This window comes from Homarus americanus, unplaced genomic scaffold (genome assembly GCF_018991925.1).
Source record: "Homarus americanus isolate GMGI-L3 unplaced genomic scaffold, GMGI_Hamer_2.0 scaffold48485, whole genome shotgun sequence".
Lineage (NCBI taxonomy): Eukaryota > Metazoa > Arthropoda > Malacostraca > Decapoda > Nephropidae > Homarus > Homarus americanus.
In genome coordinates this window covers 6,740-17,827 of record NW_024744266.1, presented here as the reverse complement: position 1 = coordinate 17,827, position 11,088 = coordinate 6,740, and the positions used below count along the sequence as shown (strand labels likewise).

The window sequence follows — 11,088 nt, the reverse complement described above, 5'->3', positions numbered from 1 at the left end:
CTGCTAGACTAAACTCACACTGTTAGACTAAACTCACACTATTAGACTAAGCTCACACTGCTAGACTAAACTCACACTGCTAGACTAAACTCACACTGCTAGACTAAACTCACACTGCTAGACTAAACTCACACTGCTAGACTAAACTCACACTGCTAGACTAAACTCACATTGCTAGACTAAACTCACACTGCTAGACTAAACTCACACTGCTAGACTAAACTCTCACTGCTAGACTATACTCACACTGCTAGACTTCTTTGCCAGCTCCCCAAAGAACAACTACACATACTGTCCTGCGGTCTGGTGGCAGCGACCCTAAGTTAAGAAGTAAACCCTAGTATTAAGTGACCAATTAAAGGGCAGTATAACTGTATACACTTGGCCATGATGTTCCCCAAACATAAATATCTTACAGAATGAGATATAAGTATTTAAACTATTGCTGAATACTTTATTACAACCCCAATATTGTGGAACATGTGTACAACAGGACATGATAGTGAGAGGTACTGAAACACTCTTCTCAGGTGTGTCTCAGGCCAACAGGACATGATAGTGAGAGGTATTCAAACACTCTTCTCAGGTGTGTCTCAGACCAACAGGACATGATAGTGAGAGGTATTCAAACACTCTTCTCAGGTGTGTCTCAGGCCAACAGGACACGATAGTGAGAGGTATTCAAACACTCTTCTCAGGTGTGTCTCAGACCAACAGGACATGATAGTGAGAGGTATTCAAACACTCTTCTCAGGTGTGTCTCAGACCAACAGGACATGATAGTGAGAGGTATTCAAACACTCTTCTCAGGTGTGTCTCAGGCCAACAGGACATGATAGTGTTGGGTTCTTGGGTGTGTCTCAGGCCAACAAGACATGATGGTGAGAGGTATTCCATACCCTTCTTAGGTGTGTCTCAGGCCAACAAGACATGATAGTGAGAGGTATTCAAACACCCTTCTTAGGTGTGTCTCAGGCCAACAGGACATGATAGTGAGAGGTACTCAAACACTCTTCTCAGGTGTGTCTCAGGCCAACAGGACATGATAGTGAGAGGTATTCAAACACTCTTCTCAGGTGTGTCTCAGGCCAACAGGACATGATAGTGAGAGGTACTCAAACACTCTTCTTAGGTGTGTCTCAGGCCAACAGGACATGATAGTGAGAGGTACTCAAACACCCTTCTCAGGTGTGTCTCAGGCCAACAGGACATGATAGTGAGAGGTATTCAAACACTCTTCTCAGGTGTGTCTCAGGCCAACAAGACATGATAGTGAGAGGTACTCAAACACCCTTCTCAGGTGTGTCAGGCCAACAGGACATGATAGTGAGAGTACTCAAACACCCTTCTCAGGTGTGTCTCAGGCCAACAGGACATGATAGTGAGAGGTATTCAAACACTCTTCTCAGGTGTGTCTCAGGCCAACAGGACATGATAGTGAGAGGTACTCAAACACCCTTCTCAGGTGTGTCTCAGGCCAACAGGACATGATAGTGAGAGGTACTCACGCCCTTCTCAGGTGTGTCTCAGGCCAACAGGACATGATAGTGAGAGGTATTCAAATACCCTTTTCAGATGTGTCTCAGGCCAACAGGACATGATGTGTGAGAGTGTTCAAACACCCTTCTCCAGGTGTCTCCAGGCCAACAGGACACTGATAGTGAGAGGTACTAAACCCTTCTAAGAGTGTATCCTCAGGCCAACAGGACATGATAGTGAGAGGTAGTCAAACACCCTTCTCAGGTGTGTCTCAGGCCAACAGGACATGATAGTGAGAGGTACTCAAACACCCTTCTCAGGTGTGTCTCAGGCCAACAGGACATGATAATGAGAGGTAGTCAAACACCCTTTTCAGGTGTGTCTCAGGCCAACTGGACATGATAGTGAGAGGTAGTCAAACACCCTTCTCAGGTGTGTCTCAGGCCAACAGGACATGACAGCGAGAGGTAGTCAAACACCCTTCTCAGGTGTGTCTCAGGCCAACAGGACATGATAGTGAGAGGTAGTCAAACACCCTTCTCAGGTGTGTCTCAGGCCAACAAGACATGATAGTGAGAGGTACTGAAACACCCTTCTCAGGTGTGTCTCAGGCCAACTGGACATGATAGTGAGAGGTACTCAAACACCCTTCTCAGGTGTGTCTCAGGCCAACTGGACATGATAGTGAGAGGTAGTCAAACACCCTTCTCAGGTGTGTCTCAGGCCAACAGGACATGATAGCGAGAGGTAGTCAAACACCCTTCTCAGGTGTGTCTCAGGCCAACAGGACATGACAGCGAGAGGTAGTCATAATGCAAGATGGACTTAATTGATAATAATATAATTGGTAGTTGATTATTATTTACTTTTTATATTATACTTAGTTATTGTTTAATAATTGTTGCTGAATAATTATGTAGTTTTAGACTAATAGTTACCGTTAATAATATTATTATGAATAGTTAAAATAGCGAGTTTATTATGGTGTTAAAAGCTTATATATAGTGATATATATTAATAAAATATTAATAAATCATCTTGAAATAGTTAAACAATAAATGTTATTGTTTAAATAGTTAAATAATTAATGTTATTGTTTAAATATATTTTAGTGTTTTTGTAAATGTTGTCAAGCTATTCGGTTCTCCAGCCATTGACTTAAGTTTAGTTAATATTAATATATATCTATTAGCGGGAGTTTAATCAATAATAAAACATTATGGTTAAAGTATAATTTATTTATATTATGTATCATTTATAAATAAAATACTTTATTATAGTGTTAATAATGAAAACTTGTAGTTACTGAAAGATAAGAGAGAGAATCGGACAAGGTGTAGCGTGTCAACATCAACCAAGGTGGACGTCTTGTTTATTGTTGTTAATTTTGTTAGTAAATGTTAATTTGTGGGCCTTCCTCCCTCCCTCGTGGTAAGTTAACATTATGTATGGCCGTGTTAACTAGACACAGTACAGTAGAACATAAGAATGGAGGAAACTACAGCGGGCCATACTGGGCAGTCCACCCAGCCCCTATTGCTCATATAAACATCCAACCTATGGTTGAAGCTATCCAGCCATCTCTGTGGTTGTCGGTCACACTGGTTGAACTAGGCCCATCTGGGACCAACTAGGCCCATCTGGGACCAACTAGGCCCATCTGGGACCAGCTAGGCCCATCTGGGACCAACTAGGCCCATCTGGGACCAACTAGGCCCATCTGGGACCAACTAGGCCCATCTGGGACCAACTAGGCCCATCTGGGACCAACTAGACCCATCTGGGACCAACTAGGCCCATCTGAGACCAACTAGGCCCATCTGGGACCAACTAGGTCCATCTGGGACCAACTAGGCCCATCTGGGACTAACTAGGCCCATCTGGGACCAACTAGGTATAGTGCAGGTGTGTGGTGTAGGTTTTCGGTGCAGGCATATAGTGTTTTTATGGTGCAGGTGTGTGGTGTAGGTATATGGTGCAGGTATATTGTGTGTTTATGGTGCAGGTGTGTGGTGTAGGTATATGGTGCAGGTATATAGTGTTTTTATGGTGCAGGTGTGTGGTGTAGGTATATGGTGCAGGTATATAGTGTGTTTATGGTGCAGGTATAGTGTGTGTTTGTGGTGCAGGTATAGTGTGTGTTTGTGGTGCAGGTATATAGTGTGTTTATGGTGCAGGTGTGTGGTGTAGGTATTAATTAACAGGTAGGCGGTGAAGGCAAGTGGACCAATAACTGCTGCTGCTTATTAATGTAAACTACTGGAGGAAATTGTCAATGGAACAATGTTAAGGAAATAGTTTGATAGTTTGAGGTATTGTATTACTTTCCTGTTGAGTATTTGTTACTTTTATGTTTGGTAAGTTTTGTTACTTGTGGAGTTTGTGACTTTTTCTTTTGTTAAGTTTTGTTACTTGTGGAGTTTGTTACTTTTTCCTTTGATAAGTTTTGTTACTTGTGGAGTTTGTTACTTTTACGTTTGATAAGTCTTGTTACATGTGGAGTTTATGTCACTTTACGTTTTGGAATTGTTACTTTTCAGTAGTTTTTTACTTTTAGGATAATTTTTTGATAATTTTGTCAAGTTACTTTTGTTATATTATAGTGGTCACTGTTTGTGGTAATGTTAGTAAATGGATGTTTTTTAAATAAACGCTACTTAACATTTGTGGTTATGAAGGACAGACCTAACCAAACAAACCTACCTAACCTAACTTCCCCGGTATATTAAACAGAAAAAACTTACTATACGGTGATATTTGAGACATTTTCTGGACGTGAGATGATACAGCAGCATCGGCACTATGGCGGGTTAGTCCTATATATTAACCAAGGTGGGATTTTGGGTCATATTTATTTTGGGAAAGATTTTTTTCTTTAATTGAAGTAAAAAAATTTGGTTATAAGAATGTGGTACTTTTTATTTGTGGTTAAATTACAGTTTGTAGTAAAATATTAGCTTTTGAGACATTTTGGGAACTTTACTGTAAAGTTGCAGTTTATTTTTTGACAAGAAATTTACATTTTTGTCACTGTATTTGGTGGGATCCTAACCTAGCCAAATCGTGTGTCCGATGGTGAGGTTTTAATTCTCGGGGAAAATAACAATTTGGTGGTATTCAAACCTAACCTAACCAAATCATGTCTTCGATGGTATTTTAATTCTCTGGGAAAGGAAAAATCGCAAGACGCTTCACAATGTCGGCGTTTATAGATTAGTAAACCCTTATGGCAGTGGGATATAACTTGTGAATTTACCAGGTGTTATCCATTAGTGACTAGTAAGTGGTATTAAGAAAGTTGTTGACCAGAGTTAACTTGTGGTCCTTCTGCAGCTCTTCACAGTCTGCTTGGTTCTTGATTTCCCAGAATAACTTGGTGTCACCGCCAAACATTTGTATGGAGGAGTGTACAACGTCAGGCATGTCATTATGAAACAAACAAACAACAGCGGGCCCAATACACTGCCCTGTGGTACCCCGCTTGTGACAGGTACGGATGACGATTTTGTACCAGTAATCACCACACACTGCTTGCGGTCATGTAGAAAGTCTTCTATCCACGCTAGGACATTTCCTCGAATTCTGTACCCTTCCAGATTGATTTTCAGTCTTTCCTGAAGTACACTGTCGAAAGCCTTGGCAAAATCTAGGTAAATATTGTCGATATTACCACCTGTTCCAGAATATGGGGCCAAATATCCAGTACCTTGAGCAATTGTGTTAAGCAGGAGCGCTCCGGCATAAAACCGTGTTGGCAATCCTTTACAAGGTTGTTTCGTCTCCAACATGTTGGAACAAAAAATTATCTGAGTTTCTACAAAAAGAGTAACAGGGTTATTTTGTTTACAGTTTACTGCTGCAATTGGTTGTTGCTGTAGTGTTAAGACAACTACCATATTGCTGCCTCGCTGATCGTGGTTAATTAAGTTCCTCATGTCATTCATCGAGGTAAGATTTTCTAAACTGTTTCATTATTCTCTTTAAAAAGTTTTATGGAAATTTCTTAATTTAACCATAATATTGTATTTAAATGTTTGAAGATTTAATGAGTTCCTGTATAATATAATACTGTACAGTACTGTATACATATTATATAATATTACTGCCCAGAGTATTTAAATTATTAGTTGTTAAAATGTTATTCATTCTAGGACGGTGACATGAAGATGTAAGATATGGGCCACAAGACGAAGGTTTGTTTTGGTTAACGGGTCTCTTGCTGCACCACATTGGAAGCTTTCTGCTATAACATAAGGTACAGTACAGTGTATATCTTTGTGGTTTTAGTTTTTATTAAGGATCTGGGATCACCGTTTAAAAATTCAAGTAATTGTGTTAAAGACCTTTGAAATAATTAGATATTTAAATAGATTATGCTGTGCCCGTAAGTTTTAAAAGCCTTTATGGATGGTCTTAAATATGTTGACCATCTTTACTGTATGAAGTTAGTTTCACGTCAAAATATTTGTCAAATATGCCTGACCTAATACCTTTGTCTTCAGCACTTGGGGTAGAAAAATAGTTTAAATATCCTACAAAGGTACAGGGTACTACTTTACCTGATTTTATATCTAGGTTCACAAATTAGTTATTGTGTTAATGACTTTTTGAAACAATTAGATATTTAAAGTAGATTACTTAGGCTTTGCCCGTATATTTTAAAAGACCTTCATACACGTTTTAAAAATAATATGGACTACAGTGAGTTCTGTTGTAACGCGTGTTTTGACAACTCGAATTGGCTCTAACGCGATTTATGAATAGAAGAACCATATTTGTATAACGCGAACGCTTGTTTGCTGTAACGCGATTCTTGCTTACTATTTCTCCAATTTTGTGGTATTAACTGTGAATATGGTAAAGAAGAATATCTCCAAGAAGCGTTCTGGTGATCGCATTCCCGGTGATGATCGTAAAAGAAAGGCTATAACACTTGAAGAGAAGCTCGATGTTATCAACCTCAAAATCACCCTTATCGCCCATCAAGTTATATTCATATTTTTTCAAGGTAAAGTGTAACATTTACTGTATGATTTCATTATTAGATATGAATGTAACATTTATTTAGACTGTGCTATCCTTTGTTAGGCTAACTACTAAATTTTTTTCGATTTCGAGTAATCTGCACCTAACCCTATTTTCTCCATAAGCCCTATTATTTCTATTGCGCAAATTTCTATAACACGATGTTTAACAAGAACGCAACTAACGCATTATAGCAGAACTGACTGTATTGGGGTGTCGACTGCATGGAAAAGTCAGGAAACTTTCAAACAAATGGGGTATTTTATTTGGGTTAAGTTATACTTAAATATAGTTTTTTTGGCATCAATCTTGGCATAAATTAATGCTGTACTGTATAATAGGTAAATAATTATTGTACTTCTAGGAACATTCCACAACAATAATGATGATAGTTCAAGTTAGTGATCAAATATTACAGGTCATACCTACTGCCGTGAGTATTGTCCAGTGAATTGTTCTTATAATGGACTTGTTCCACATTAATAAAGGTTCATATAGGTGGATAGTGGAGTGTTGACCCACGTCAGGTTAAGGTTGTCACCAGGGAGGGTCGCTAAAATATCTTCAGTGGTCCCTCCATTAACCGACACAATTGGTTCCACGGAGTCGTTCGTTAACTGAATCTATATACTGTAGTGTTATATATTAATAGAATATTAATAAATAAACTTAAAATAGTTCAACACAATATGTTATTGTTTAAATTTATTTTAGTAAAATTGTAAATGTTGTCAAGCTATTCGGTTCTCCAGCCACTGACTTAAGTTTAGTTTAATATTAATATATATATATTAGCGGGAATTTAATCAATAATAAAACATTATAATGAAAGTACAATTTATTTATATTATGTAATATTTATTAATAAAATACTTTTATTATAGTATTAATAATGAAAACTTGTAGCTACTGAAAGATAAGAGAGAGAATCGGACAAGGTGTAGCGTGTCAACATCAACCAAGGTGGCCGTCTTGATAATTGTTGTTAATTTTGTGAGTAAATGTTAATTTGTGGGCCTTCCTCCCTCCCTCGTGGTAAACGTAATAAATGTTTTATGTTATGTCGTTGATATAAACAGACATTAGAACGTTTGAGTTAAAGGTTGGTTATCCGAGATGGTCCGAGTTGGTATTTGATGGGCCGAGTTGGAGGCACATCGGTTACACTATGATAACCAGTTATAGTACTTCCTTCTTTACTCACACAGCCAAACTGTGTCTGTGTGGATGTGGGTCACACTATAATAACTTATTATAGTACATCCTTCTTTACTCACACAGCCAAACTGTGTCTGTGTGGATGTGGGTCACACTAAAATAACCAGTTATAGTACATCCTTCTTTACTCACACAGCCAAACTGTGTCTGTGTGGATGTGGGTCACACTATAATAACCAGTTATAGTACATCCTTCTTTACTCACACAGCCAAACTGTGTCTGTGTGGATGTGGGTCACACTAAAATAACCAGTTATAGTACATCCTTCTTTACTCACACAGCCAAACTGTGTCTGTGTGGATGTGGGTCACACTATAATAACCCATTATAGTACATCCTTCTTTACTCACACAGCCAAACTGTGTCTGTGTGGATGTGGGTCACACTATAATAACCCATTATAGTACATCCTTCTTTACTCACACAGCCAAACTGTGTCTGTGTGGATGTGGGTCACACTATAATAACCCATTATAGTACATCCTTCTTTACTCACACAGCCAAACTGTGTCTGTGTGGATGTGGGTCACACTATAATAACCCATTATAGTACATCCTTCTTTACTCACACAGCCAAACTGTGTCTGTGTGGATGTGGGTCACACTATAATAACCCATTATAGTACATCCTTCTTTACTCACACAGCCAAACTGTGTCTGTGTGGATGTGGGTCACACTATAATAACCCATTATAGTACATCCTTCTTTACTCACACAGCCAAACTGTGTCTGTGTGGATGTGGGTCACACTATAATAACCCATTACATAGCCAAACTGTGTCTGTACATATATAACCCATTATAGTACATCCTTCTTTACTCACACAGCCAAATTGTGTCTGTGTGGATGTGGGTCACACTATAATAACCCATTATAGTACATCCTTCTGTACTCACACTGCCAAACTGTGTCTGTGTGGATGTGGGTCACTATAATAACCCATTATAGTACATCCTTCTTTACTCACACAGCCAAACTGTGTCTGTGTGGATGTGGGTCACTATAATAACCCATTAGAGTACATCCTTCTTTACTCACACTGCCAAACTGTGTCTGTGTGGATGTGGGTCACACTATAATAACCCATTATAGTACATCCTTCTTTCCTCACGCTGTTGAATGCTCTGCTTTCTTCTGTGTTTCCATAGTCATACAATCTGTCTCACTTCAAAAAGCTGATTTTCCGGCATCTTCACGGTGTACATTAATATAACCTTTTTATTTCATATTTTTATTTTATTTTTACTCTTATTTTACACACATTGATTTAGTCACTTGTAGTTTCCATTTATAAATTGTACTTTTTTAAGAATATTATCTAAGGCAAAAAATTTTCTTTCAGATATTGTGATGTCACATCTCAAGACCAAGTGTAACTAAGTAGAAGTTCACAATGTCAAGCAGAGATAAAAAGCTCTCCTGTGAGGAATGTGGCAAACAGTTTGGCTTCAAGTCTACTCTTCAGAGACATTTACTTGTACACAATGGTGTGAAGGAGTTTGAATGTGGGGAATGTGGGAAATGTTTCTCCCAGAAGAGTACTCTCAAGACACACATTCTTGTACACAATGATGTGAAGGAGTTTGATTGTGAGGAATGTGGGAAATGTTTCTCCTATAAGAGTACTCTCAAGACACACATTCTTGGACACAGTAGTATAAAGGAGTTTGAATGTAAGGAATGTGGGAAATGTTTCTCCCAGAAGAGTACTCTCAAGACACACATTCTTGTACACAATGGTGTGAAGAAGTTTGAATGTGAGGAATGTGGGAAATGTTTCTCCCGGAAGAGTAATCTCAAGACTCACATTCTTGAACACAATGTTGTGAAGGAGTTTGAATGTGAGGAATGTGAGAAATGTTTCTCCCATAAGAGTACTCTCAAGACACACATTCTTGTACACAATGGTGTGAAGGAGTTTGAATGTGAGGAATGTGGGAAATGTTTCTCCCAGAAGAGTACTCTCAAGACACACATTCTTGTACACAATGGTGTGAAGGAGTTTGAATGTGAGGAATGTGAGAAATGTTTCTCCCATAGGAGTACTCTCAAGACACACATTCTTGTACACAATGGTGTGAAGGAGTTTGAATGTGAGGAATGTGGGAAATGTTTCTTCCAGAAGGGTCATCTCAAGGCACACATTCTTGTACACAATGGTGTGAAGGAGTTTGAATGTGAGGAATGTGGGAAATGTTTCTTCCATAAGAGTACTCTCAAGAGGCACATTCTTGTACACAATGGTGTGAAGGAGTTTGAATGTGAGGAATGTGGGAAATGTTTCTCCCATAAGAATACTCTCAAGACACACATTCTTGTACACAATGGTGTAAAGGAGTTTGAATGTGAGGAATGTGAGAAATGTTTCTCCCATAAGAGTACTCTCAAGACACACATTCTTGTACACAATGGCGTGAAGGAATTTGAATGTGAGGAATGTGGGAAATGTTTCTCCCAGAAGAGTAATCTCAAGAGACACATTCTTGAACACAATGGTGTGAAGAAATTTGAATGTGAGGAATGTGGGAAATGTTTCTCCCGGAAGAGTACTCTAAAGACACACATTCTTGGACACAGTGGTATAAAGGAGTTTGAATGTGAGGAATGTGGGAAATGTTTCTCCCAGAAGAGTAATCTCAAGACACACATTCTTGAACACAATGGTGTGAAGGAATTTGAATGTGATGAATGTGGGAAATGTTTCTCCCAGAAGAGTGCTCTCAAGATACACATTCTTGGACACAGTGGTATAAAGAAGTTTGAATGTGAGGAATGTGGGAAACATTTTGCACTAAAGGGTAATCTCAAGAAACACATTCTTGTACTACACAATGGTATAAAGGAGTTTGAATGTGAGGAATGTGGGAAATGTTTCTCCCGCAGCGGTCGTCTCAAACGTCATAAACTTGTGCATGAAAAAAACAGAATTCAATAAATGTTTGAATGACTTTAACAGAAGGTAAATGTGACACACAAACTTGAATACATTGATATACATCAATATAAAACCACTTGAACAAACTCTATGAATGTAGCAGAAATAAAGACAAGTGACAAATGCCACTTTTATAGATATTAAACACAAGTTATCTGCTCTTAAGATGTAAATTACTTCTACCATGGCCTTAGTGTAGACATTTGGTGTTGGTTAAATATCACTCATAATAATACTCCATTTTGTTTCATCAGCCTTTTTAATAATGTTATTTACAGTACAGTAGTGAACAAAGGTTAAACTTATCATCTATGGGCTCAAAATTTCATCTTGACTGGATAAGTTGTGTTGAACAGAGATGAACTCTCATTTACTATAATTTGTGCATCAATAGTTGTGTCAACTGTGTACGTCTGTCTTTATTTACA

At 38.4% G+C, this 11,088-nt stretch overlaps 1 long non-coding RNA gene across 1 annotated transcript; it reads left to right on the top strand.

Annotated features, from left to right (window-relative positions):
• Positions 1 to 2,730: 2,730 nt before the first annotated feature.
• LOC121877672 lies at positions 2,731 to 9,304 on the top strand. The gene is made up of 4 exons (XR_006091037.1): positions 2,731 to 2,910; positions 5,329 to 5,427; positions 5,631 to 5,734; positions 9,068 to 9,304. It is a non-coding gene; the product is annotated as an uncharacterized LOC121877672 (long non-coding RNA).
• Positions 9,305 to 11,088: the final 1,784 nt, after the last annotated feature.